Below are 17,239 nucleotides of genomic sequence, written 5' to 3' on the forward strand. Positions count from 1 at the left end.
CACACACTGTATCCCCAGGGACTGGATCCACACAGATATTTCTGCCCTTTGCTTCTCACTTGACTCTATGCTCAGTCTGCTTGCTTTCAGCAAGTTAGAATGATTTTTAAATCCTGAGTTCACAGCTGCTGGAATATTTACTTCTCCTAAATGAAACCACTCTTTTCTTTTCATAATTCAGGATTCTGGTGCTACAACAGCAGCTGAATTGAAAAATCAACACCAAAAGGTGACTCATAGAAATGGCAGGGAAAGTAAATCAAATATAAAGCAGAGCCGAAGCTCTCCCTCTCCCTATCTGATTATTGTTCCTTGGAAGATAAAATATTTAATCCATCTGAGAGCTACAGAATCCAGGAGCTCTTACCACTGGACAGCTTCATTGCAACAGGTTGGGTGTATTCATCTTAGCCCTTCATAGTGTTTGACTGGAAAACATTTATGCTCATGAGGTCATTTGAATGAGCTTTATTGGCCTATATTTATTCCAGAGAAAATAAATTTATTTTCCTTTGCAGAAGTAGCTCAGTGCTTTCCTGTCTTCTCATGCCATCCCTGATTTTAAGTGATTACACTTTCAACCACCTGACCCAGAGATTTTTATATCTGTATGCTTCTCCTTTGCATGATGTAAATGCATTTACTATGTAATGTGTAGTCTATTATAAAGAATGACTCACTCTAGTCAGCTCAAAGAAATGCTAATAGATGTTACAAGCTAAAACCAGGACATGAGAGAAAAAGAGCAAAGACAGAAAGGGAAAGAAGTATACATATGTTTTCTATTTGGATAGACTGTCTTTCTTTCAATAGAACCATCTCCCCTGCCCCACAAAAACAGAAGAAAAGGCAGAGAAAGTCAGAGGAGGGGAGAAGTGCCCCCGGGGAAACACACCAGTCTCTGCAGTTTCTTTCATGTGGAGGTAGAGTGGCTGGCCTGGCACATAGGGCCAGCCTACCTCTCCTCTTGTCTCCCTGGTGGCTCCTGGCAGCCTTTTAAAGCTAAAATTCCATGGGGATTTTAGAGGCAATGTTGTGAAGGCCAGATGTTGAATACACTGAGAGTTTCCTGTGGCACCTTGCACACCTCCGTCTCCCACTGGAGGTAGTCCTCTTGGGGCTGGGAGCTGTGCACGCACAGCAACACATATTGTTTGTTTAGCTCCCATTGAAGCTGTTTGCATCAAGGGCTTTACAGATCTCCCAATTGACTCCATGGGACTTCTGATCTTCATGTTCCACGTAAAGCAGAGTGAGCACTACTCAGCCTTTCAAAATTCTTTTATCATTGCCTCTGTTGCCCACCATGTAAGTGTGAGCATCTCTGCTAGGTCTTCACTTTCAGGTTCATTCTGGTTCCTTATGGTAAACCTGAAACACAGATGTGTCCATAAACTTGAATATGATCTTGCTGCAGCAGCTCCCAATAGCCCCCTGCAGCCCTGACTGTTGCCAAATGGAGATGCTGGGGTCTTCCTAAAGAGCAAATTCTCCTGGTTGTGCATATCAGAGCTGCTGGCATGGAAGGAATCTCCTGTTTGGGGCTCTGCCACTGCTGCCGTTGTGTAGGCAGAGGGGCCAGGCACAGGGACATGCCGAGGGGGCCCTGCTGAGGCACCTCATCATTACCATCTGTGGGGTACCTCCCAAAGGCCTGGCTGGGCTGCACCAAGGCTGTTATGGGTTTCTAGTGCAGGCAGGGCCAGGCTCTGCCTTGAAACAGCAGAGGCCCCAGACCCTAGCCTTGTTAGGCTCTTTGCTTTCTAGATGGGTGAGGCTGGCCCTCTCCAAAAGGGGGGAGTTCCTGATTTAATTTGTGTTGGTGGAGAGGTTGCTGTTTGGAGGGAACAAGAGTTATCATTGTCTCCAGGCCAGGCAGGGAGGTCGCAGGCATGTTGACTGTAATGCTGGTCTTCTGTTCTGATTCCTGGTCCTCCTAAGGCTGCTGATTTTCTGCACTGCTACTCTGAGTATTCCAAGAATTAGAGATGGGAATGGCAGGACCAGATCAATTACTAAAACCCCACTGGTTGGGGTTGGCAGAGAGGCCATGCTGTACCGTGTGGGATGGCGAAGGAGTGCTGATGTTGGTCAGATGAGCTGGCCATGGACTCATACTTCTGGCTCATCAGTGAGTCATTGATCTCTTCTTGTGTGTAACCCATTGACACCATCCACTCAGTCCTCTGGGGTCCTTGTGGTCGGAGAGTAGCTCCACTTAAGGCTTTAGTTCACCTTTATGACCGACATTCAGCTATGGATCTTTCATAATTTGCTCAAAAGTGCCTTTCTTGGCAGGATTGAGAATGAGAAATTTCTAGAGCAGGTTTTCACGCTCCATGGACAAGTAGAAGAGAATGTGGTATATTCCATTCAGAACCTGTGCTTATGACTCCTTGAGATTCTTATGACTCTTGAGAAGGCAGGGATCAAATGACCACCATATATAAGATGACTTTCAGGCTCCACATCTCCAACATGGGTCCATCATAAGTTTTGCCTTGGAATAGTTCTGGGGCAGCAAAAGAGCTATTGCAGAAGGTATCCAGTTTGTTGCCAAAGGTAAATTTGTTGCTGAAGTCAATGTCTACAATCTTGATGTTTCTTTTGGTATCCAAGAGCAGGTTTTCTGCCTTTAATGCTCTATATACAACCCACTTCCGGTGGTCATACCGCACAGCAGATATTTTCTGGTGTAATTTGTCTCAAGCCTCTTTTCCTTTCACATGCCACGAGCCACTGGGTAATCAAACACCTCTCTTCCACTAGCATACTCCATGATGAGGTAGAGCGTTTGTTCCGTCTTGATCACTTCAAATAATTTAACTATGTTGGGATGAGTCAAGTGACCTTATGATTCCTACTTCACAGGATATTTTCTGGAGGCCGATTGTCACTGCTCCTACTCAGGATGTGCTGGCCCTACTTCACCTTTGCCAAGTTATCCTTGGTGATGGTCATGAAGAGCTTGCTTTGCCAATGTAAGTCTCCTCTTCAGTATAGATGGCTCCGAGGTCTGCTGCCTGTTGGACCTACTGCTGGGCTTGCACTCAAGGTGTCCCAAAATAAGCTTAAAATTGAGAAAAGCTGGTGACAGTCTTCATCCAAATCATCTGAAGAGAAAATCATTTCCAAGTCTACCTGACAAACTGATTGTATAATAGAGTCAAAATACAATGCCAGACAAAAAGAAAAAGAAAAAGAAATACTAACTCAAGAAAAGAATTATGAGGAATAGAGAAAAGAAAAATAGGAAAAAGAAAAGAATAAAAAACAAAGAAGGGTTGGCACTGTGGCCTGGTGGTTTAGTTCAGTGTGCTCTGCCTCAGCAGCCCAGGTTGGTTCCTGGGTGCAGACCTGCACCACTCAATGGTGGCCATGCTGTGGCAGTGGCAACCCACATACAGAATAGAGGAAGGTTGGCACAGATGTTATCTCAGGGCAAATCTTCCTCAAGGAAGAAAACAACCAAAAAAGAAACAAAGAAAAATAACAGAATAAAGAAAAAATTAATAACAAACAAAACAGATAAAAATCTCATTATGTCAACAGGATGTGTTTTAAGGAGGGGACAAGCTAATTTTGGTCAAATTCTCTCAGGTCATTGGAAACCGGCTTCCTGATTTAGAAAGAGTGTGGACCTAGATAGCAAGTAGATTCCTGAGGCCCAGCCATGGGCTTAGAATTACAACACAATGAGTCCTTTTGAAGTCATAGCAAGAACTGAAGTTATCAAGGCTAGGTATTATCAAGCAGTTTTCTCACTTTTTTTAAACAGCTTTATTGGGACATAATTCACATACCTTACAAATCATATATGTAAACTGTACAGTTCAACAGTTTTTAGCATATTTACAACCATCACCACAGCAATTTTAGAACATTTCATCATCTCAAAAAGAAACCCCATGGTCTTTTAGGTATCACCCCTGAACCATATCACACACATCTGGTCCTAAGCTATCAGTAATCTACTCTCTATTTCTGTAAATTAACCTGATCTGGACATATCATATGAAAAGAATCTTATAAAATGTGGTCTTTTGTGTCTGGCTTCTTTCACTTATCATAATGTTTTCAAGTTTCGCTCATGTTGTAGTGTGTATCAGTACGTTATGGTTTTTATGGCTGAGTAATATTTCACTGTATGGATATACTACCTTGCGTTCATCCATCCATTCAGGGACGTTTGGGCTGACTCCACCTTTTGGTTTTTATAAATAATGCTGTTATAAGCATTCCAGTACTAGTTTCTGTGTAGGCATATGTTTTGATTTCTCTTGGGTATATACCTAACAGTAGAATTACTGGGTTGTATAGTAAACCTATGTTTATGTTTTTGAGGAACTGTCAGATGGTTTTCCAAAGCAGCTGCACCATTTTATTTTCCCACCAGCAGTCTGTGAGGGTGCCAATTTCTCCACACCTTTGCCAACACTTGTTATTATCTGACTTTCTGATTCTAGCTATCCTAGTGAGTGCAAAGTGGTATCTCATTGTAGTTTGATTTGCTCTTCTGTGATGACTAATGATGTCAAGAATCTTTTAATGTGCTTGTTGGCCATTTTTATCTCTTCCTTAGAGAAACATCTACTCAGATCCTTTGCCCACTTTTTAATGTTGTCTTTGTATTATTGAATTGTAAGAGTTCTTTATATATTCTGAATACAAGTCCCTTAACAGATATATGATATATCAATAGTTTTTTCCATTACGTGATTTGCCTTTTCACTTTTTTTGATGGTGTTCTTAGAAACACAAAAGAGTTTAATTTTAATGAAGTCCAATTAGCTTATTTTTTTCTTTGGTTTTTTGTTATTTAGTGTCACAATTAAGGACACTTTGCTAAATCCAAGGTCAAGAATGCTTACCCCTATGTTTTCTTCCAACAGTTGTATGGTGTTAGCTCTTACATTTAAATCTTTGATACATTTTGAGTTAATTTTTGTATGCGGTGTGAATTGAGAGGTCTACCTTCATTCTTTTGCATGTGGCTATATAGCTGTCATGGAAGCCTCTATTTAAATAACTATTCTTTCTTCCATTAAATGGTCTTGGTACATTTGCCAAAAATCAGTTGATCAGAGATGCATGAATTTATTTCTAGACTCTCAATTTTATTTAATTGATCTATATGTTTACCCTTGTGTTAGTACCACATTGTTTTGATTACCATTGCTTTGTAGTAAGTTTTATGGTTTCTAATCAAATAGATTCAAATTTGTGATTGAATTTTCTAAGTATCTTTCTCATATGTCAATACTTCATAGGAAGTCAACAGAAAGTCCTGGAATGGTAATTAATAGCTTACAGAAGGATTAAATTAAGAATGTGATGCTGGCCCTAACATTCATTACACTTATTGTCACACCTTGTTAACAGTACATTCTTGTAAAAATTGCTCCCTCTCCAAAAAAACAAAACAAATTCAGGTTCTGATTAACTGTAAATCTCTTTGTTCGAGTCCAATTTGCATAATGGCACCAAGGATATAAAAGTCAAAACATTAGCTCAAAATTAGAATTCTATTTTTAGGAAATTGTTTTAATATATGAGATATATAACATCTGACTCTCCTGTTTCTTCCGTGATGAAAAGAAAGAATCTCATGCCTGAGAGCCTGCCATGGTCCAGGACTATGCTAACATCACTTAACTTGATCACACGTGCATCCTTTGAGACAGGTAACAAAGTAATCATAACAATAATAACAAGGAAAATGTTAATTCTAGTTTCCACTTACTGTGGAACTATTATGGACATTAATGTTATTATCGCTACAGGTGGGTCTATGTCTGGCATTTTAGTTTTTATTTTCTCTGTATCATATTTTTCTGTTCCTCTATTCCTCCTTTACTACTTTGTTTTGCATTAATTAAATATTTTCTAGTGGAGGCTTTGGATTTCTTTAATAATTTTTCAGTATATCTTTTTAGTTTATTTTTAATGATTGCTCTATCTAAGTTTTATCCTATACAATTTTATCAGAATCAGCGTCAGATGTATACTAGCTGAATTCCAGTGGTACATAAAAACATTGCTCTGATATAACTCTATTCCTTTTTCTCCTTTTCATGGTGTTATTATTATGCATATTATGTCTCTTAATGTTACAAACTCAATTACACATTGTGATAAGTTTACTAGCCCATATGTATTCATTTCCTTAGCTCAAAATAGCTTTGCTTCCACACTCCTACTTTATATTGTTATTGGCAAATATATTACATTTTTACATAGTATAGTTCCAACCATGCAATACATATGTATTATTTTATTCAATTGCTTTTTAAATGAGTTAAGAGAAAAATGGAGACAAGATATACATTTATACTGCCTTTTATAATTACATAATTACCTCTACCAGGCTCCTTGTATTTTCATGTGGATTCAAATTACTATCTGGGGGTCACTTGCTTTCAACCTGAAAACTTTCTTTAGTACTTCTTATAAGATTGGCCTGCTAACCACAAATTCTCTCAGTTTTTATTTGAGAAAGTCTTTATTTTGCCTTTAACTTTGAGAAATAGCTTTGCTTTGTTTTCTTGCCTGATAATTTTTTTTGAATACCTTGAATATGTTATCCCACTACCTTCTGGCCTCTATTACTTCTGCTGAGAAGTCAGCTGTAAGTGTTATTATGGTTCCTTTTTAAGTAATGAGTCATTTTTCTCTTTCTTCTCTCAAGGTTTTTCTCCTTAACTTTAAATTTTAGTATTTTACTCTATGTCTGTTTGTGGATTTCTTTGTGTTTATCCTACTTGTAGTTTGTTGAGCTTCCTGGATGTGTAGATGATTGTTTTTCAATAAATTGTGAATTTATCAGCCATTGTTTTTTTGAATATGTTTTCTGCTCCTTTGTCTTTCTACTCCTTGTACTCCCATTATGTGTATATGAGATACTGAAATTCTTAATCTCAAGTCCATGCTTCTGATGCCCAGTAAGCCAAACACTGCAACATTGGAGCTTGGAGATAGAGAAAGGTTTATTCCAATTGCCCAAGATGGGAAGGGAGGAACATGGGTTCTCTCAAATTCACCTTAACAAGAGAAGAAGGCAGGGGGTTTTATAGAGCTAAGGAGTGTGGTAGGAGGAGTTTTGGAGAAACAAAGGGGTAATTGCTTTTCTTTCACTCCTGATAAGCCCTTGGGAAGTCTGACTTTTGAGTATCAATGGCAGCTAGGGCTAGTTATTGGTGATGTTGTAGGCATTCTCTTTCTTTTGTAAAACAAGCTGATAAATCCTTCTCACCCTTTAGTTACTCCCCAGATTAACCAAGAAATCAGCAAATTGACAAGATTAACTTCTTCTCATAACAAGGTCAAAAGTCAAGCTTATTGAATATTAACCCTCAGGTACTAGGCTTCATATTTATGTGTTTAATGATGCCCCACATTTCTCTGAGGCTCTCTTCACTCTTCATTCTTTTTCTCTCTGTTCTTCTGCCTGCACAATCTGTACCAATCAACCTTCATGTTTGCTTATTCTCTCTTCTGCCAGTTCATATCTACTATGGAGTGCATCTAATGTGTTTTTTCTTTCCATTACTGTACTTTTCAACTCCTAAATTTCTATCTTGTTCTTTTTATAGTTTTTATCTCTTTATTGATATTCTCTATTTGATGCAATATTATCATTGCTATCATCCTTTCCATTATGTCTTTAATCATAGTTTCCTTTAGTTCTGTTAACATGATCAGTCTTTTGCTGATAAAATCAACATCTGGTCATTCTTGTAGGCAGTTTCTGTTGTCTGCTTTTTCCCCAGTTTATGGTTCATACTTTCTTGTTTCTTTGCATACCTCATAATGTCTTTTTGGAAATGGGACATTTTACGTAATACATTTAGCAACTTTGCGTAATGGTCCCTGCACCTACTCTCCAGCTTGTTATTTACTTATTTCTTTCTTTATGCCTGGATGGACTATTTTAGTGAAATTTATTTTTCCTCCCTCCTACAGTGTTAAGCCTCTTATATTGCTGCTCAGGGGGGTGCATCTTTGAATATAGCCACAGTTGCCCTGGAATGACAATGGTTTTGGTAGGCTCTCTTCCTCTTTCTCTGACCAGGTGAATACTTAAACTCCACTAATCACCAGTTGATTCCTCTGTTGTTTTCAAAAATGTCCTATGGCATAATTCCTCTACAAACGAATTCAATCAAATTATGGTTCCTTCAAAAGAACAGTTTCTGAGGTCACCGTTTGACATCTCTTGACCTCAGGAAGACTCCTCCCAGATGTATTATTTCTCAGTTCTCTTAAGCAAACCAGCCAGTCCACCATTTAGCCTGTATCTTGAATCTCTTCCCAATTGCCTTTCACCGCAACTTCTAGTGGATATACTGTGGTGAATGAAAAGAACACTGCGTTCTCTTCAAAGAACTGTTTTTGGGAATGCCCTTCTGTAGACTCAGTTGCAAAAGAAGTCAGTTCTTTGTGAAGTGATTAGGAACTATCTGTTTTTGGGTCCATTTTTCCTCCCATGCAAAGTCTCTGACTCAGGACTCTGAAGATGGGGGGGGGGGGGCAATGGCAAATTTTCTCTGACGCTCCTGCTCTAGGAGGTGAGTATCCAGGTGTGTGTTGGGGAAGCAGCCTAGTTTTCTTGACTTGCATCTCCTGTCGTGGAAACATTGCCTCACATGCTGGGTCAAGGGTGATCACAGCCCTAGTGTCTCAGCATGCTGCACCTAAGGTAGGGCCTCCATTCCACAAGAAGGGGCTGGATGGAAGAAGGAAGGCACCACCTCTAACCTACAGTTACTGGGGACTTAGCCTCAGCAACAGGTACCTGTAGGCAAGACACAAAACAGTCATGTCCTGTTCCTCTTGGAAGAAAGTCTGGTAGCTTAGGGGAGAGAAAGTCCTGTGTTCTTGGCTATGACAGTCTAGTGTGGACTCTCTGCTTCACTGACCTGGGAGGAAGAAGAGAGGCAGTGGCCTTATTTCAGATACCACAGATTCTCCCCTTTCTCACTGAATTTTCATAAACGTTCTTGAATATATGTCTTTTAATTTGCTGTTTGTCCTTGGGACCATATCCAGAGGCTTTAAACGGTTGTTTTTTTAAAAAGAATATTTTTTACCAGTTTCCCTGGTGAGTGGGTCAGCAGAGTGACTCACACTGTTATGTAGGAAGTCAAAGCTGAAAGTTTATTTTATTTTTATTTATTTACTTGTTAAAGATTGGCACCTGAGCTAACAACTGTTCCCAATCTTCTTTTTTTTTTCTCCCCAAATCCCCCCAGTATATAGTTGTATATATTAGTTGTGGGTCCTTCTAGTTGTGGCATGTGGGACGCCCCTCAACATGGCCTGACAAGCAGTGCCATGTCCGCGCCCATGATCTGAACCAGCAAAACCCTGGGCCATCGAAGTGGAACATGCGAACTTAACCACTCGGCCATGGGGCTGGCCCTGAAAGTTTATTTTAACATAATGTCATCTGACTCCAGTTTTCTCATAAAAGTTAAAGATATAAGGATATATTTTTCCACACTAGAGAAAATACCCATGCTATTATGTTTGGAGTGAAAATCTCTTTTCTATCTTTTTAGAGGAATCAGGCTGTGGATTATTCAAATCAGAAACCAGAGAGCCTTACTATTCCTTAGCATTGTTTATATTGCTTCACTCTGTCTCCATGGATACACAGGTATCTCAGGGTCCACTTCCACTATGCAGATAATTGCACCAGCCTCCTAATTTCTTTTTCCATCTTCTAGCATCTTCACATTTTGACAATGGTATTATTTTACAAACCCAAATGACTTCACACCCTGTCTCTTTACAATCCTTCCGTAGTCCAACTCCGCCAATAGAGTAAATTGAAAATTCTGCTGTATCATTCAAGAATGTTTATGATAAACCCTACTCCATCCCTTTATTCCCCTTGTTCTACTTTCACACTCTATGTTCAAAACATAACAAATTACATACAGTGTCTAGAACATACTATACTTTTCATTTTTTAAGTCATTGCACATTCTATCCCCTTTTCCCCCAGAATGTCTTACTCATTCTAGTTGCCTTTTTTGCTCCTATTCATTTATCATTACCAAGTTAATTTCTTCAAGACTTAAAAAAATTTCAACTATACATCAAGATCCTGCTGTGTCCCAGGCACCATGATTGACACTAGATATACCGTGGTGAATGAAAAGGACCGTCTTCTCATCAAAGAACTTGTGACCTTGTGATAAACACAAATTTTGAACAAATAATTAATCTACTCATGCAGAGGATACTACTAAAAGAAGGTGAATTAACTTATTTGGATAGATTGAAGATATTCTCCTTGGGGAAGTGGCACTAATGTAAATATTAGATAGATAGATATTTGAGATAGATATAGTAAGTGAAGTTTGTGAGGCATACAAGTTTTTGAGGCAATGGTAACACACAGTGCAAAAGCAATGAATTGTGAGTGCACTGAATGAAGATCAATACGGATAGAACACAGAAAGCAAAGTAGGGGAAGTGAATTGAGTTGGTGAGATCTGGGAAGGCCAGGTAAACTAATTTATCTTAAGAACATTAAAAGATTTTAAGGAAGTTCATGCCATGATCACATATGTTTTGAAAAGAATGCACTGGCAGGCTCTTTCCAAACTCTGGGGGACAGCTACTTTTCTGTGGCCCCACCAAGACTTGTCCATGTCTCTGCTGTAGGACCACCATGTCCTCTTGACTTTTTCCCATTTTGGTCTTTCCAACCAGCTTATGAGCTTGTTGGAAGGAAGGCTATTTTATATGTATTTCTACATTTCCACTTCTAATGCAAGACCTGGCACATAAAGAGTTTTAAAACATGTTTGGTGATAAAATAAGTAAACAAGGACCTGGAAATAAATTTCAGAAAATAAAGCATATTCGTTTTCTTCCTGTTACCATGAAGAGCTGAACAAGGGCTACTTATAGACAAAAATAAGTCTCTATATATGGGAACGTTCTTGGACAACTTGGAGCTTGAACAACAAAATAACACATAACTTTTGAATTGATGAGAAAGAAGAAGAGAAGCCTTGAAGTCCATCCCTTCTGGTGCCATTTATTTCATTCTAAATTACATATATAAACAATTTAATGATTGCTGTTATTCTTGGGGTAAGAGGTGAGGAAGAAGAGTATAAGATAATATAATAAAGAAATACAAAACACAATATAATTAATATACTTGATTGTCTTGTAAGGATTATTTAATACCATAGGGGAGACAGCCAACCACATGAACATTAGAAAAAATTCTCTATGCAGAGAAGGTTGGCAGATGCTGACTGTGACTTGTAGGTGAAACAGCCAGCCTTGGGTTTCCGGAAGGGTTAAACTGATGTCAGACACTACCTCTTGGTCTTGTCCCAGAAACTATTTCTGAGATATTTTGACATAAATCTATGTATTTATAGAAAAAATGCCTGTAAAATATAATGATATACAAAACATATACGTATTATTGATTATAATCTCTGGATGTTGAGATGATTGGTAATTTATTTTTATTTTTTCATTTACATATTTTCTAGTTTGCATCCAATATAAACAGTAACTTTATAAGAAAAATAAAATTCCTATAAATCGCAACTCTCTCTTACATATCCCTGTATTACAGAACATATCACATTGTATATAATGTTTTGTGTTTCCTCAACTAGGTCATGAAGTCTTTGATAGTAAGTATGTGAGATTCTCCTTAAGTTGCCTTTTTAATTTCAAACTCTCAGACTCTGAGACTTGAACACTTGAGTGTTCACTTGCGGCTAAGAAAAAACTGGATTGTTTACTCAAGCTGACCTGGGGTTCAATCATGGCTTCAAAATTTAAGATCCATGTGACCTTAGGCCAATAACTTGTCTGTGAACTGATATCCTCATCTCTAAAATTAACATAATGATGCTTAAATCTCAGATGACTTCTCTCTCTTTTTTGTACCAGTAAGCCAGTTTCTCGCTACCATGTGTTCACAGACCATCAGCCTCAGCACACCTGGGTGCTTGTTAGCAAGGTAAACTCTTGGCTTTATCCCTAAACAGCTGAATTGGAATTTGCATTTTTACAAGATCTCCAGGTGCGTCATTGTACAAAATATTTTGAGAGAAATATAGTATGTGTGTTCAGAACATAATTGAGTCATCTAAAAAAATGAATACACAAATATATCCCCCGTCTGTATGAGGCTCTCTTGGGTACACCTTTTACTTCCACTTTCACTGTCCTCACTGCACGCAATGATTCCTGATGTAGAAGACTGACAGTTGCCGTTGGATTGAGAAAGAGGCAACAAATGAATGTTGGACTTGGCCATCAATGACGCCAGATTTCAAGAGATCTTTCATAGAGTTTTCTGTTTCCTAAGAAAGAACCCAAGTCATCTCTCTACACACTTTTGACATCAAATTGTTCTTCCTCTGTTGGTGAAAAAGATCTCCGAATTTCTGAAGTTTAATACCTATTCAGTGCCAATTCACTCTCAAAGCCACATAACTTGAAGTAATGTGAAAACAGAGTTTAGAAATTTCGATTATCTTGAGGTGATGAATTTATAATCCACTTCTGAAAGAGTTTAATTTCCTTCCAGTTAATGGTATCTAATATTTTCTGGGGGATTTGAAAGGGGCAAAATCATTCACCGTTGATGGTAGTGTAAACTGGTACAAATATTTTTTAAGTGGGAATTTTACAATATCTATAAAATTAAAACATGTATATACTTATAATTTGTGGGTCCATTTCTACAAGTCTGTTCTACAGACATGTTTATATGGACACAAAGATACGTGTGCAAAGATAATCATAGTAGCATTATTTATAATAATGGGAAATATGTGTAATGATGAAAAATAAGAGCTAAGATGAATGCACATCCATAAAGAGATGACAAGTTATCTACGCAACATTCATACTTTGTTCAATGGGCTCCTATCATTTTGCCCCTCCAGATAAACTTTGCCCTTGAGATATTTTTTTAGGGATATGGAAAGACCATCAATACTTCTGGAAACTACACCCAGTTCCTGTCCCCAAGTATTTGGTTCAAGATGGAAATTGGCATATTTGCAATGATCCTGTCCCATGGGCCACTGTTGAATGTTCCAGGCTTGGGTACATGAACAAAGATGTGACAGTCATAATTCCCAGTCTCTTGCATACAGTTGATTGATCCAGAGATGGAGACCTAACCCAAGTTGAATCGATTTGAGTCATGCCATAGATATTTTTTTTCAAGTGGAACTGAGCAAGAGAGACTGTGTGCCTCCAATGCCCCACCTGGGGAATGCTGGCAGCAACATTTCCTGTCCTGTAGAGAGAATTTGCTTTGCAATGAGAGAAACAACTAAGCAGACAATTTGTAAAACTCTGACAGTAGAGAAGTGTGTTCAAGTTTTTGGTTCCAGGAGATGCTGAGGCCCAACTCCACCCTTCTGCTCCTACAGTTTAATCGTTCACTTCTTCCTTGGAATACATGAGCCAATAATTTCCTCTTTTAAGCTGAAACAGATCGAATTGAGTTTCTATTTTGATGATACATTGGTGAGTAAAAAGGCAGGTTTTATAACAATATAAATACTTTGATGTAATTTTTATAAGACTTAAAACTTGTGTCTATATAAATATAAAAATCATCATAGAAGATACACAGCAAAGTGTGAACTGTGATTTACCCTTGGAGTAGTTGGGAACGGAAGAAGGAAACTCTTTTGCTTTTATATTTATTGACTAAAATTTTAACAGTGCACACTATTAATTTTGTAACTGAAAAATAATTTTATAACCCTGTAAACTAAAAACTTCTAGGAAAAATATATAAAGAAAAACAAACAAGTGCTTTGCAACCACTCACTCTCAAACATCCTGATACCAAGTGCACCTGTGTCAATTGGTCCCACAGTGAAGCCAGGAGTGAATCATGATTGCTTCTGATAGAAAGCCAAAGTTTCAGAGCGATTTCCCAGCTCACAAATGCCTAATTTATGAACACCTGGCACATAAAGAGGAAGGCTACGGGTCCAAGCTGACTTGCCAGGAGACGGCAGAGCAGAGCAGGAAATGCTTGAGCTTTGCAGACAGACTGCTTAATTTTGAATTCTGTCCCTCTATTTACTAGCTATGGGATATCAGGTGAGTTATTTAGCCTTTCTGCAATTCAATTCTTCATTTACAAAATGTGCTAACAATAGTCCTTAACTCATAAAATTGCCTTGAAGTTTAGTAGAAATAATGTATGACAAAACTTTGAGTGCATGATGCGCTCTATAGACGCAGGTGTTAGCCATCACTGTTAGTAGAAAGCAGCTTGTCCTCTGCGTGCTCACGATTTCCCTCCATCGCTGTGTTCTTGCTTTAACGGCAAGCTTGGTATCTGTTACCAGGGACAGACAGCAAACCCCATGCAGCAATGATTTTCCTGTCATGGTAACAAACTTCAACATGCTAGAATCAATTTCCTCAGAATTAACTCTTGTCCCACATATCTGCACTTCATTTGATTGGAGTAGAGCTACCCTTAAGTTTATGAAATTCATTGCGATAAAAGCAGAGAGCTTGTTTATGCTATTTCAAAAATTTTAGTTGTATTTTTTTTCACGTAGTACAAATTCCTGAAATCTGATATCCCTTAGGGTCGATGGACTATTTCAATATGCATCAGCCAGGCTGCCGGCCGCAGCCACTTCTGTTGCAGGTCGTTATGGCCTGATTTGGGAAAGCTTTGTCATAGCTGTCCATGGTCTCATGGATTTGTGCATTATTTGCATTGCTAGTACTAGATGTGTTGAGTTGAGTTGCCATTAAAAATGTCCACTGCTGGGTATTTATCCAAAGAACTTGAAAACACAAATGTATAAAGATACATGCACCCCTATGTTCACGGCAGCATTACTGACATTAGCCAAGACATGGAAGCAACCTAGGTGCCCATCAAGGGACAAAGGGATAAAGAAGATGTGGTATTTATGCACAATGGAATACTATTCAGCCATAAGAAATGATGAAATCCGGCCATTTGTGACAACACGGATGGACCTTGAGGGTATTATCCTAAGTGAAATAAGTCAGAGGGAGAAAGACAAATACCGTATGATCTCACTCATAAGTAGAAGATAAAAACAATGACAAACATGTAGCAACAGAGACTGGATTGGTGGTTACCATAGCGAAAGGGGGGAGGGAGGAGGGCAAAAGGGGTGATTGGGCTCACATGTGTAGTGATAGGCTATAATTAGTTTTTGGGTGGTGTACATGATGTAATCTATACAGAATTCGAAATATATTACAATGTACTTCTGAAAGTATATAATGCTACAATCCAATGTTACTGCAATAAAAAATAAAAAGTATATAACAACAAAAAAAGTTCTCAAAAATAATACACTATGATCAAGAAGTGAAACAGAAGATATTGTATATTTCCAAAGTTATAGAATAGAGCAGCAACATATGTATTAAAACTCTATATCTAAAATACATCTAAAATAAAATTTCTATGTAAGAAAATATTGTCAAAAGTTGACTATACTTTTTCTTCCTTTGTAGTTCGTACAATAATGACACTATAATAGTAACTTAGATTCAAATAAATACAGTATTTTACATCACGAAATGTGTTGGCCTCTTTACACTCGGGGTTTCCCAATTCAACCTGGCCAATGGTACTGCCGCACAATATCTACTGACCTCATACTATGTGCCAGGCCTACTGGTGGGCACTGTTTTCCTTCCCCCAGAGGTCAAAGATTTTCCTACTGCATATTATCAAAAACAAAGACCTTGACTTTTGCTGCCCTTATGGGAAAAAGGATTGAGTGATGAAGCTGGAGTCTGCTTTTGATACAGTGGCCTTTAAAAGTGGACCTTACCACTGAGAAAGGATGCTACTTATTATGAGTCATAAACTTCATCTAATGCTTGTAGATCTATTAAACCACAGTGTAGATACAGTGGTAATATCAAACCTCTAGCATTGAGATAATAACATTTGGGTATATATATTCAAAGAAAGCACAGAGGAAAAGAATTGGACAATACTGCCCCTGGCTGCTCTCAATGAGAGGGGAAGAACACGGCAGGACCATTCAGAGAGTTGCCATAGAGTTCTAGTTGTACTAAGAACACAGAGATGGGAGTCAGAAAATTTGGGTCACTAAAGAGAGAAGTGAGAGTCTTCAGGGAGAAGCAGAGTGACGTTCTCATTGGAAAAATCCATTGTAATAATTAGATAGGAAGCCAACAGTTTCCAAGAGATAAATCTTAAAGAGGAAAGCAGCATCTAGAGATGGAACAGTGGCTCTGGCTTCCATACATAGGAAAACTCTTCCTACACTCCCGACTCATAAGCCCCCTGTGTGTCTTTAACTCAGGAATCACTTTCAGTGGGAGACACTCACATTATGAAAAGTGGGTACATGCGTATGAGACCTACTGAAGCCACCAGTCTCATGCCACCATCTCATGTTCACTCTTGGACATAATCTCTTTGGAGGAAATGTCAGATGGGACCAATGACTGCCATTTAAAATGTTTCTCTTTATTTCTGCCCACCTCTAACTTTTTCCCTAGTGCTGTTTAGTTGAATTTCCACAGTTAAGTGCAACTTGACCATAATCCAATTAAGGCAGCATTTCTAAATCGGAGCTCTAGGGACATGGCAGGAAGATTAATTGCACACTTCTATTAACACTGGTAGTTTTATTCCCTGCCACGTTAGGGATTAATGAGGTATTTATGGGGAAAACATTGGAAGTTTCTACCATGCATGGCATTGTGTTTTTGAGGCAATATGATTTAAGTTTCAAGGAATTTATAACCAAGCTTTATAATTGATCCTTATTTTGAAGTGAGTTCCACCTGTGTGAGAATGGTACCCCGGGGGAAGCTCATGTGAGCGTACTGACTTCACATTCAGGTACATCTGAAAGCAGATTCAAATTCTTGAACTTCCTCCATTCCTGACATTTCTGTCGGGCCCTTACTTTCACACTAAAATTTTGTCTTTCCTCCTTCCTATTTTTCCTTTCACAAAACATCTAACAAAAAATTTTGGAGCATCTCTGACTTTGCCTATAGTAGATTTTCAAATTTTATTTGTTGATTAAACAAATAAATGCATAAGCAAGTGAATAAACAATGAAACCAAAATTTGATTTTCTGACAAATTAAAATCTACTCCTTTAGTTGCAAGCGCTGAGGAACAGAGTTATAATAACAGTGTGATCAATAGGTGACATTCTACCCTTCATCTCTT

At 38.3% G+C, this 17,239-nt stretch overlaps 1 pseudogene; it reads right to left on the reverse strand.

Annotated features, from left to right (window-relative positions):
• Positions 1-1,021: 1,021 nt before the first annotated feature.
• LOC124235184 (serine/threonine-protein kinase MARK2-like) overlaps positions 1,022-17,239 on the reverse strand; it is a 34,188-nt pseudogene continuing 17,970 nt past the window's right edge.

The sequence above is a fragment of the Equus quagga genome, chromosome 2 (assembly GCF_021613505.1).
Source record: "Equus quagga isolate Etosha38 chromosome 2, UCLA_HA_Equagga_1.0, whole genome shotgun sequence".
NCBI classification, from domain to species: Eukaryota; Metazoa; Chordata; class Mammalia; order Perissodactyla; family Equidae; genus Equus; species Equus quagga.